The 13311-nt window shown below is 40.5% G+C and overlaps 1 protein-coding gene across 1 annotated transcript in view; it reads right to left on the minus strand.

Moving 5' to 3' along the window:
• LOC140225303 (uncharacterized) overlaps positions 1–13311 on the minus strand; it is a gene marked incomplete in the record, with an annotated part of 187734 nt that overhangs the window by 16777 nt on the left and 157646 nt on the right.

A 13311-nucleotide genomic window follows, 5' to 3' on the forward strand; every position in this document is an offset into this window, starting at 1 on the left:
ATAGCTCCGTTTGGCAGAAATACGTCCAATTGCGAATCAAACTCTAATAGCTGAAAGCAGCAGGATAACACTTAGGGGAAATGGCGTTTACGAAATTTGGCGAAAAACCGGAGCTCACAAAAGCGCAATTTATGTTGATGGTAACTCGCGGAGAGCGTGATCGTCATTCTATTTGAGTCTCATAATTTTCTTGGGGAGTTGCCGGTTTCAAAGTTCGCCGGAACTTTAATCGAGTTTCACCGCCTCGACCGCAACGCCACCCAGCACAGGCGAAACGTTGGAAACAGACCCTTCCGATGTAACCGAGGTTGTCGAATATACGTCGACCGTCAATAAGCAAATTTTCGCGAACAAATATCATTCATCTAATGAATTGATAAATGCTGAGTGATGCCGATGATCGGTGAAAGCAGGAGCCAATCAGAGTTCAGATTTTTTTTTTTTTTTACACGAAATTAAAGAGGAAAATAAAAAAATACGAAACACTAAAACGCAGCAAATTGCAAACACAGCAGACTTGAAATTGACGAAACACAACAACAGAGAGAAGTGACGAAATAAAAAATCTGGTGAAAGATGAAGTTTCTGACATCGATTGCATCAATTCAAAAATCGAATTCAAGTCCCGAGGTGGATTCGAAATTCCAAATTGATGGATTTCACCGGTCTCCGGCGAGACCAACGAAGACGTCGAATATCATTGAATGGACGTTTTTCTATGAAACTGAACTATGTGCATTAAGACATGAGCCCTGAGACCCATAGGAATGTATGCATCACAGGGCTCACATCACTATGCATATAGTTCCGTTTGATAGAAATACGTCCAAATAAAAATGTACAATCGTCAAATATCATACAACGGTGAATGATATTCGATCGCGAAAATTCGATTAATGACATACTTCGTCGCGACATTATGAAACTTCGTAAGGGTGGTAGCCAGACAGACCTAACTTGTTCAAAGTGTTTCAGAAACAACGTATATGCTATTGATTTTCTTGTGCGATTGAGAGGTTATTTTCACGAGTTGGTAAAAGTTTAGGGTCGTGCTAATATAGTGTTTCTTATGAGACCGTCCCTAAATTACGTGACGCTCTAGGGGTGGAAGGGGGTCGAGGAAAGCGTTACGCCCGTTTGTTTGTTCGTGTTAAAGGATCGTCACAAAAGCGTTACAAGGGAGGGAGGGGGTGAAAAGCTGAAAAAGTGCTTCACGTAATTGGACTGCATTTTGCAATTTGGAGCTATAAATTCTAACTCATCTGAAAAAAACACTTATGTGCACAGGGAAACTAATGGCACATACGTTGTTTTTAAACCGGGCCGAAATTTATAGTTCTTAATTGCAAAATGTAGTCCAATTTAGGGACAGTCCCTCAAAACAGCTTCCTTTTTCAGGGAGCCTTATATGATTTACATTGGAATTAAAGGCGATTGAAGTCCTTAAGATACGCTCGTGAGAAGGACGGGTTTAACAAATCTCCAGCAAAATATATTGGAATAATTCCTAAAATAGATCATCACACGGGATAAAAATGATTTTTTTACTACAAAAAATAAATAAAAACGGAAGAAAATGTTTACTTTTCAGAAAATTTCAGGTAGATACGAGCCTTACTGAAAATCTGTCTTTCATATGAATTTATGTTTTAGATTTCAGCGGACCTTCCTCGATCACAATGTAAACCACCTGAAACCTCGCGGAGAAAGGAGATATTTAATGGACGATTATAAATACGGCTCTCAGAACAACAATGCGCCTCGTCAAATGATCCTCATTTTGTCGATCGGTATTCAAGAAGTTCGTCGAGTTTAAGGATCGACTCGTCACTACGCAATAATATCGTAGCTCTTAATATGGAGCCCCTGCTAATACGGGCAGCAACTATTCGAACGCGACCGTCGTGGGTTTGCATACGCATCTCTTTGAAGGCGATTTCACTTGCCAGTGCGACGGAAAATAGAAATGCAGTTTAAAGAAACCACATAGCATACAAAAGTTATTTACTTATCATGTCCTTTTGCGAAAAGACGTTTTTATGGATTAGTCTACGCACCTGGTTTCTACCTAAAAAACCCTTTCCGAATAATTTGACGTGATTTGAAGCAGCTGCCTTTTGTTGGTTTGCGTTACATCCTCGCAATTATTGCAATGCACTATTTTTGAGCGTGGATGATTCGTACTTTTCCGGCGCTGTTTTGAATATGAAAAAACTAAAAACAATAATGAACATTATCGCACGGTCAAAAACGAAGGATTATCTCACGGAGAAAAATTCTATGGAGCGTCAGCAAGAATACCCTGTAAATAATTTCCTCGTCAATTTTTATCTTTGAGGCAACCGAAATTCTCATGGTAGTATTCCAGTATTTGTAACAAGAATTTCATCGGAAACATAAGAAGTCCGGTTGGCCTTTAAAGAAAAACAACGAAGAAATTATTAACAGGAAAGTTCTTCTTCGTCCTTAAACTTTTAGTTATGTGGCTTAGAGAAATAGCAGAAATAGAAAAAATGTCACTCCTTGGAATCTCTTATAAACCCATAATATCGACCTCGAGACACTTTCTATATAATCCTAAGTCACTTTCTGTAGTTTCCGTTCCATCAGAAAAGGCGATATTAGACCAACTTGGCAAAACTGCTCTGCGAAACATGCACTCGTCCGGCAGTGTGGGGTGTGTGCGATGTATCGATTAATCTCCCATTTAAACTTATAGAAAAGAATCGATTATTAGGGTGTTCTTCAACAATCGATTCTTTACCACAGCTTAAAATGAGAAAATATCGATAGTCAGGCTTCGCCACCGCGACTTGTCCCACGTAGCAGGAGGCGCAGAGTAGTGCCGAAGTCCCAGCTGCGGGGAACGTTGATTATTTTTGTCGTCCGCGCGCTGCAAAGTTTGAAAGTTTGATCAAAAGTTGATCTTTAGTAAATAGTTCGACAGAAGTCTATCGGAATGTCAATTGGCGGAAACCACTATCTGAGGCAACTTCTGCCGCCGGGAATTGGTTGACACTGCATGGCATATTGCAGCAGGAATTTCAGATACTGAGAGTCATTTGTCCGTGAAATAAGGAAATAGTAGCGATGGTTGAGCGTGAATGATCGATTATCGATATTTCCCCATTTTAAGCTATGGCAAAGAATCGATTATTAAGGTGTGCGTAGAGAACACCCTGTCTATCGATCCTTTTCCATAGGTTTAAACGGCAGATCAATCGATATATCGAAAAGCATACCACGCCACATAGTAGGTATAAGAGGAGAGCTAGAGCTTAGGGGCAGTTCCGACACTCACCTTTGAGTTTCAGGAGCCATGTGGCCCATGAGGCTCGATTTTTAGGGGCACTTGAAGATTTTTTAGGGCAAATTGCATTTTTGCCTATATATCACAGCGCATTTAGTGAAACGTTAGAATCCGGTGTCGTGCGTCGAAATATCAATAATTGCCAAACAGAAAAATTAGAATTTTTTTTTGAGGGAAGGGAGGCAATTTTTAGGAGCAAAGTTGGCGCAGAGCCTTTCTTTTTATAGGCGCCATGGCCGATTTCTTAGGCGCGTTGGCACCTGTGAGTTTCGAACACTGTTAGGGGTGGTTTGGTTGTAAGTTGAAAGCATAACTTTTGCTATTTATTTATTCATTGACATCTATTCTAGTTATTACATCGCAACGATAAGTATGCATTTTACCGCTATTTTATACGACCCAATTTCACCAACTGATAGCTTTAAATAATTCAGAGTTAAGAATACTTCTCCCCTTCAAAAATATGTCTGCAATCTTAGCTGCAGGCATAAGTTTGGATACATTGTTTTGTATGATTCCTTCTCCTTTGGAACAAAAATTTCCTGGTCACTGAAAGTTTTCAGGGCCAATTTTTCTTTTTTAATTTTTTCCCGAAGGCACGTCATTACGTTTATTGCAAAATAGATGCTGCAGATATTAAGTCCCTGACAAAGCCAAATAACACACGACTTCATGAGGAGGTAAAATTAAATTATAGAGAGGTCGCAATAAAAGAGGGAGCTCTTTTCCCCTAAGCAATAGAGAAAGCTTGTCAACAGAGTTTGTATATTTTTTGTTTTGTTTTATTAATTCGAAGTGTAACAAAATGTGAAGCTTCATCTTTCATCGTACGCCTATCTAATTTTATGGATTTTTGGAGACACGGTAAACTTATTTTTTGATTTCAAATCGAATCAACACCATTCAAAAATATTAAAAACGCACGAGAATCCTGAATTGGTTGCCTATTTTTGCAACATTGGGACGCTCGAGTCAAAGTTCCGACTCCCAAGTCCCTGAAGGCAAATGATTATTAATACCCAGTGTTTCATATTAGCCCCATTACCGTTCGGAAATTCTCACGAGTGTGACCCCTTCATCGGCGTTGCCAATTTTAAAATAATGTATGGGATATTTTGAAAACTTATTGGATGGGTTCTGAAAAACTGACCCTCACCGTCCGAGTAGAGACAACATATTTTAGGGGCTCACATTGCTGTCTTCTTTATAGTGTAAAAGTTACTTACAGAAGTAACATATAGTGTAATATAGTTAGGGCCGGTGGCCAATGGCACACCAGCCTACCCACTAAAATATTGTAATTAGTTCAGTTTGTAGTTGTAAAAAATAGAGTTAATATTTTGTAGTCCTCTATATAATCAAATATAAATTGTTCAAGTCCTCAAATTTTTCGAAAATCGATCTTCCTCGTGCCGTTCGGGAAAACTATTCAGAATGTAATTTAAGGAAGTATCGAAAGCAATGGTTTTGGATGCAATCCTTTTCTTCAACCTCTTTCAAATTTCACTTGTATTTCTGCATATTCAAATCCTTGAAATTAAGACAACGCTGCGGTACCCGTTGCATCCCGAGAGGACACCCACTGCGTTTTATGTTCCGATGTGGCATAGAGAAGTGCACAACGTAGCAAAGTCATAATTCAACAACACGGGGAAAAGTTGCCAAGCTTTACCATTTCGCTTTACTACTTAAAATAAGAATTTCGCCAATTTTTTGACAGCTGATCAACGTTTTTAGTAATTCTGATGATAGATTTGAGTTCTAACGAATGCGCTATGCTGCTTATTTAATGTGTATGTCTTCCTTGCGTTCATTTCAAGTGTTTATCAGATTTCGAACCTTTTTTCCCAATATTTAAGCCATTTGTAAGGACACCTAGTATGAATCCCTGAAAACGTTTTATCAACAGAAACGTACCTCTCCCATTGTATTTCCTATGTGTTTTTTTCGTTTGTTTGTTTGATCATTCAAGAAATGTAAAATTCATCGATGAGGACAAAAAAACACTTAATTCTATGACACTGGGAGCTTATAGCTAGATTTGTCTTTTAATTAGATACTTTTTACAGGTATGCCATGATGAAAACTAAACTTTCGTGTATAATTCATGAATCCAACATCGACTACATTACGTTACGGGCTATCATGGCGGACAATTTCATAAACCATGCTTAAAGTCAATTTCTCCTTGGATTCAGAAAAATATTTGTGATCTTTCGATATTTTCGTTTAGTAAGAATGTGAAATGAAAATCAATCCAAAGTTCGACTTATTTCCAGCGCAACGGATAGATTGAAATCTTGAAAAATGGAAATAAATCAATTTGATCCCAGTGATGTACGTTTCTTATTCACAAGTACTCCAACTGCAGCAGCTACCTATAATTCTTTTCTATATGTAGCGCTTCTTATTCTGAATTAGCATTAGTGAAATTTTTGTATTAACGGCTTTCAAACTTGTACCATAGGAAGAATTGGACGTATTTCTGCCAAACGGAACTATGTGCATTAAGGCATGAGCCCTGAAACCCATTAGATTATATGCATCAAAGGGCTCACGTCATAATAGACATAGTTCCGTTTGACAGAAATATGTCCAATTGAAAGCATACCGATGATGAAACTGCATACATATATGCGTATTTCGGTTTGCGGCGTTGCAAATTTCCTGTCATATTTTATCCTCTAGAAAACTACTACGCGTCATTTTCTTGAAAACTCCGGTAATTTTTCATCTCTATTTGAAGAATATTTCGTGGAAATTTCGAAGCATAATTCATGTTCGGTCTCTTTTTAAAAAATAGAGTAAGAGTGGAGATTTTGAAAACACCGCAACCGAGACACTCATTTTCGCAGTTTCAGACCACTTTTTCTGGCTCTCCCAAACAAACACATATCTGCATAGGGAAACTAACGGTTTGTATGTTGTTTCTAAAATGGGCCAAAAATAGTGGTTCCTTATTGCAAAATGTAATCCACATCACCTGATAGAAGAATACTATTCCAATACAAGAGTATCCTAAAATAATTAATCGGATAGTCAATTGCGAATGAATTCATTTTCATCATTAAACCTACCTTCTCTCTGATACCGTACCTGACGGTGTATAAAAAAAGAAATAAAAAAGAAAAAAAAGAGGCACGGTAGGCTTTGAAATTGCCGGACGTACCCGTTCCATCCAAATGCATTTGACCATTGAATTCCGCTTAATGAAGGCAGTCGATTCCGGAATATCCTCTGATACTGCCGTGCTAATGAAGAAAGCCTTATGAGAATTTGAATTTTGCCAAATTTAATCGAAAAAAAAATCGAATTTCAGGAAAACATGCAAATTTCTTCTCAACGATGAGTCGGAGGACTTTTATCGCCAATTCGATGTAAAGTATCTGAAATTTTCCAGGATAAATGCTCATCACCCTCGTCAAAGATAATTTAACACAGGGAGAAAGGCAACATTTGAATGTACATATGGCGTTCTTCTCTAGCGGGGCAGAATATAGTCGACACGGGTTCCGATGTCACAGAGTTTCCGGTCTTCCATTTACACTCCTTTGTATTCAAGTGCAAGTCTCTTCTCAGTTGCGTTCGCTGAGCAAATACGGGCCTAGTTTCGACCCTCGCCCGTCCGTTATTATTCGCGCAAAATTCGCAGCCCTTGCCACGTTTCTACTTTAAACTTTTTAGCATCCTGTATTCCTGCAATGTTGTCCCAGTGAGAAAGATGACCAAAGTTACAAATCTTTATTGATTGGAAGAAATTACGTGCGTTTAAGCATGAACAATTTCCATGCGGTCAACGGGAAAGTTAGCTAAAGTGCACCGAGGAAAAAGATTGGTAGAATTTACCATTCCTTCACGCTATATTTTACACAGCGTGAATTCAAAGTCGATTCTTCTAGAGGAATGATTACTTGTATCAGTATATAGTAACGTTTACCTTTCTTCTGGCAGAATTGACCCTGAATTGACGCTGTGTGAAATACAGCGTGACGGAATGGTAAATTCTACCAATCTTTTTTCTCGGTGTGCCCAAATACTCTAAATTGAGTTATCAGTCCCACTGCACAGGCTCATAGATTTACGATTCATATTTTCCGGATAATCATTTAAATTTAAGCAAATTTGAGGGATTCTAGTTTTGATTTAATTTTCCTCCGTCCTCTCTCAAAAGAATCGTTCTATTTTGCTAAGAGAACACCACGGATCTGTAAAGGAGCCTCATTAGAATTACGTTGATTTTGCTTCGGCTGAGTGTTTCTGAGGAAGCTGTAACGCTTGTGTGAGGAAAAGCATAGTGAAAAAAAGGAGGTGTCCGAATTACTTAGATTTTTTTGATGACGTTGATGGTCGGTACGGACGATTTTTGTCATCGATTTTCTTGGAAATGGTGCAGTATAACGAAAAAAGTCATTCTAGTTAAAGTGTTTGAAATTATATCATGAGTTGATTAAAGCCATAAAATTGAACGTCATGGCCCGTAGAGTCCCTTTATACTGAGAGTCAAGACAACGTGAATTCATTTCTGATTGGTTCCCGTATTTTAGGCCTCCACAGTATCACAAACGGGAATAAAGATCACATTCGCACCAATTGCAAAGATGAAGAATTGCAAAGATCTGGAATGGACCGGGAAATTACGGGTTCGGCCAGGAACAAACAGAATGAGAGAAGGAACGGAGAAAGGAATTTGAGAATGGGCCGATCAAAGATTACGAAAAACTTTCAATTCGTGTAATCTTAATCCGCTTGTGATTCCATGAGGGGGTGTCCTAAGTCTCAGTATAAAGGGACTCTAATGGTCCCTTTTACATACCTCGAATTCCGGATTTTGATGGAATATCGACGCCATTTTGTACCGACCTATGTCACGGGGTAAACAATCCTCAAGATACAAACAAGTCCTTCTTTTCTCTTTAGGTGAAAAGACTGTAATCGCGTTGGTACCCTTCTTCTAAATGCAATCCAAATGGAGTAAGGCTACACGATTTTTACTAAGAACAGCTACAACAATATGGTTGGCTCTCACCTTGATGTCCCTATTTTCTTAACTCTAGTTTCAGTTATCTAATCTTTATCTCTTTTGTCATTTTATCCCCTCTCAATATTGTAATTCTGTTATTAACTCTAAAAAGTGGTGTGTATTATACTTTATTAGGTATAAGTTAAAGAAAAATTTTATAAAGACCTATCTGGTCTGCAAATTTCAAGTGTAATTGCTATGTACATTTACATGAATAAAAAAAAAAAAAAAAAAAAAAAAAAAAAAAAAAAAAAAAACTAAGAACAGCAATGCGGCTCCTATCATTTCGAACCACGGAGTCTGCATTTGAAACGAGGCCTATTCCAACGAGATCCGCCAACATCCGCGACTCAAACTCACACCCGCCGCGCTCAATTCGAGGAAATTCAGCGGAATTAAAGAGTCGTATACGCTAACTGTTTTCATTATTCCGGAAGAGAGCCCCTTCCGCTTCCTGGGCCGCAACCCGCGACTCGCCTCGTCGCTCGGGTATTCGCGCAGCATATTTTGACTTTAAATATACCTTTTTGATGTGACGAATGCCCGCCCCCGTGTCTGGACCCCGCGGTCGGAACATGAAAGGAGAACGGGAAAATTCAGACTAACAGGAGTTCCCTCGGCTCGAAACCTGCGGGGAACGCTGAAGGGAACCCTCGCTTACATGCTTCTTCGCATCGCTCGTTTTTACAACTTGATTTTTCTTCAGTTAGCCAGTTAGATATGTACGTTTGATGTAACAGATGTGGGATCTCTCAAAACTAACGTGGGACCCCCTGGTGTAAAGTTCACTGAATATCTTCCTTAAAATGAGTTTAATGGGACACTAGAGAAGGTCTGAAGTAGAAAAGAGTCGCATGTTTTTCTTCAAAATCTTACATAGAAAAGAATTCACAGAACGGGAAGTTTTGAAATCAACCACTGAATGAGATATAAACACGTTTTTGAAACGCAGATAGAATAGATGTTCGATTATACAAATGACATCATTTGTGTTTGTGCCATTTAACAAATGTTAATAGAAAACACTTATATCTTGTTCAGGATTTGATTTCCCGCTTCCTGTCGTTTGATTCGTTTCCCTTGTGGAATTTTGAAGAGAAAACTTTTAGCGATGTGCCACTCTTTCCGGCTCATTTTAGAAACAAAAGATATGTCATTGTCATTCTCACGCAGATAAGTGCTTTTGTGGAAGAGCCAGAGATAGTGGTTCCTTATTGCAAAATTTAATCCAACTCATACCTTGTTTAGAGGCCCATTGAAGTTTGTGTATGTACGTAACGGAGGGCGACGGCAAAAAACTAGCGTGCTAAGGAAGAGCACAGTATGTAAAGGAAAAACAAGATTTTGCCGTATACTTTTATTTTATTTATTTATGTTTTTTATTGTTTTTTTCAAACAAATTATATATATGTATATGTATGAGCCGCTTTTACGGCGCGCTTGGGCGCTCTGCGACGCCTATTCTCCACAGGAATCTGTCATGGTAGAGATCCTCCGGAAGCTGGCATCTCTCCATCTCTTCACGGATACCCTCTACCCACCGTTTGGCTGGACGCCCTCTCCGTCGCCTACCTGGGGGGACCCACTCCAACACCTTCTTCGGCAACCTGGTATCAGCCATTCGCTGCACATGCCCATACCATACCAACTGCTTGGTCATGATATCGTGCACAATCGTCTTCTCAACGCCCATTATCTCTCGGACACGTTCATTCCTGACACGTTCTCTCCTCGAGATTCCAGCCGATCGTCGCCAGAAATCCATCTCGGTCGCCTTGAGCATTTCTTGGGTCCGCTTCTTCAACTGCCACACTTCACTGCCATAGGTGATAATAGGCTTGACAACCGAGTTATAAATTCTCTTCTTGTTGTCTTTGGAAATCCTTTGGTCCCAAAGGATCCCATTAAGCATGGCGATGGCTTTCCTTCCTAGAAGATTACGGTCCCGAATGGCCTGATCCAGCTTCCCATCCGAAGTCAGCTTCACCCCCAGGTACTTGTATTGTTCGCAACTTTCTATATGTTGACCATCCTCCAGGACTATGCTTTGCTGAGCACCTCCGACTGACATCTTTTTTGTCTTACGGACACTAACCTCGAGGCCCCATTTGCGGTACTCCTCCACCAACTTCCGGGTCATATACTCTGCGTCATCGTGATCTTGACTTATGACTACCTGGTCGTCAGCAAAGCATAGCGTGAACAGTGTTTCTTGGTCATTCAGAGGGACGCCCATGCCGGCACACTTTCTTTTCCATTCCTTCAGAACGTGCTCTAGATATATCTTAAACAGCGTCGGTGACAGACAACATCCCTGCTTAAGCCCCTTGGTGACAAAAAAACCGTCTGAAAGCCTTCCTTGGCACTTAATTCTAGCAAAAGCCCCCCGATAAAACTGCTTGACTGCCCCAATAAGTCCCTTACTAAAACCAGTTTCTTCTAGGACTTCCCAAAGTTTCACAAGAGGAATACTATCATAAGCCTTTTCAATATCCAAAAACACTAAATGAAGCTCCTGGCCAACAATTCTCTTCTTTTCGGTTAACTGGGTAACACAGAACAGATGATCAGCGGTAGACCGACCAGCCCTAAACCCTGCTTGCTCCTCCGCCTCGAACGGGGTCCACTCTTCTTCGATCTTCGCTTTCAACACTTTTCCATAAATTTTACTTATCGTTCCTGTTACCGCTAACCCTCTGTAGTTCCCACAGTCATCCTTCCTTCCTTTTTTGTGCGACGCTGTTATCCAGGCCTCTTTCCATTCTTTCGGGATGTCATCACCATCAATGCACTTCTGCAGCAAATCCCTGAGATGGTTAACCAACTTGCCAGTCCCACATTTAATTAACTCGGCTGGAATGTTTCCTGGCCCAGGAGCTCTTCCATTCATCAATTCCCTGATTGCTTTGACCACCTCCTCAACTCGAATTTCCATTGAGTGATCCTCGACTATATTTTCAGCATTCCCCGTTTGAAACTCTGGTCGTCCTTCCGTCAATAATTTACTAAAATGTTCGTCAAGCTGTGAGATTGTTATCGGAGATATAATGTCCCGTTTCATGTCCCTTCTTAGACCTTTGATCAGCTTCCAGCTCTCAGCACTCTTCCTTCCCCCCAGGTATGTGTCAATCCTTGAGCAGTTGGTCTCCCAAGACTCGTTTTTCTTCCTGGTGATTAAAAGACGAACCCTCGCCTGGGCTTTCCTATACGCGCCGCGGGTGTCTGCAGTCCTAGAAGCCAGATAGTCATGGTACTTCCTACGCTTTTCTTCAATTACTTCCTCTACCTCTTTGTCCCACCAGTAGGGTTTCTGTACATCCTTGCTCTCATTACACACACCCAGGGCTTCCTTCGCAGCTGAATGTATACAACTTTTGATGAACTGGTACAACTCTTCTGCAGTATCGAAAGTTTCTACTCCCAGTTTCTCATCCAGCCGCTTCCTGTAGAGCGCTTTCACGCTTTCATGCTGTAAGCTATCGATGTTGTAGTGCACTTGTTCAATCTTCGTTCCTTGTGGCTGGCACTTCTGATGTTGCAAGGTACTCCTCTGCAGCCCATACTTAACCGGAAATGCGATCTCCGCCTTGAGAAAATGGTGATCACTACCACAGGAGAACCCCCGGCAAACTCTTACTTGTTGAACCTTCATGGTACTCGTTTGCCTGGTGACCGCGTAGTCGATGATTGACTTCAGCCCCCGAGTTTGCTGAACCCATGTGTACTTATGGATATCTCGATGTTGGTAGAATCCGTTCAGTATTTTCAACTCGTTTTGTTCACACATATCAATGATGCGTGCACCGTTGTCATTCATCGCCTCTTCACCGAAAGGTCCAACAACTTTAGAACCATTCCTTCGTCCGGTTCTACCATTCAAATCTCCCATGATAATGACCTCCCTTGTCCTTCCAACCCGCAGAACCTCGTCGTTGAGTTGCTCAAAGAACTGATCCTTTAGATTGACGGGAGCATCATCATTCACACCATATACTCCTAACAGGGCCACCTTGTGACCATGCAGTGTAAGATGCATTCTGATGATCCGCTGGTCTACTGCTTCCCAAGTAGTTATAGACGGACGCAAACTTTTCCGGATAAGTATGGCGACTCCTTGCTGTGCGCGTTGATCTTTACTGACACCACTATAGAACAGATCATAAGTACCTAAGTTTTCTGATCCTGTGCCTTTCTTTTTAGTTTCTGTTAACACGGCGACATCTACATTATACTTTTTTACCTCCGATATAACCTCTGTCAATTTATTAGAAATGCCCTGTACATTCCATGTCCCAAAAACCATCGTCCTTTTCCGTAGTTTGTGTCGCAAAATCCGTTTTTTTTCCATTATCACCGAGGCTATCTTTATTAGGCTTTTTAACATTAAGTTTTTTCCGGGTATCGGGGAGTTAGCCCGATGCCCCAACCCCCAACCTGGAGGACCAGGGTTTGATTTTGGAGTACCGTCTCCTAGACAGGCTGCTTTCACCGCAGCTATGAGCCCTGTCTACCCCTCTGATGAGTGGTTCCTACGCCATGAAGCCGGTGACCATCTCCACCCCCCTTTGAGGCAGGGGCTACCAGCTGGGGTCCGCAGGATTGCTAAACCTGTGACAGTACTGAGTACAGTCCCCCATACGGAAACAAATTATATAATTTGAAAAAAAAATATAGTTTCTAAGGTCGATGGTGTCTTAAAAATTATTTTTCTACATTTTCTGCGAAAAGCTTTACCTCTAAAGTTACGTGAATGCCGAAATTGGGTAAGTCACCACGTTTAAAGTTCATTTCACAGTATGTTAACTCGTCGTCTTTCGGTCAAAGGAACGTAGGACCATTTCAAGGTTGCAAAATTGACACAAACAATTTTATTTTTTTTTACACGAATGTACCTAAGCAATTTTGGTACAGAAGTCTGATTTTCGAAGAGGGAAATTCATGAAAATTTTCAGTTAGGAATGCCCAAGATTTTCCTGGTAAA

This window comes from Bemisia tabaci, chromosome 8 (genome assembly GCF_918797505.1).
Source record: "Bemisia tabaci chromosome 8, PGI_BMITA_v3".
Taxonomy (NCBI): Eukaryota; Metazoa; Arthropoda; class Insecta; order Hemiptera; family Aleyrodidae; genus Bemisia; species Bemisia tabaci.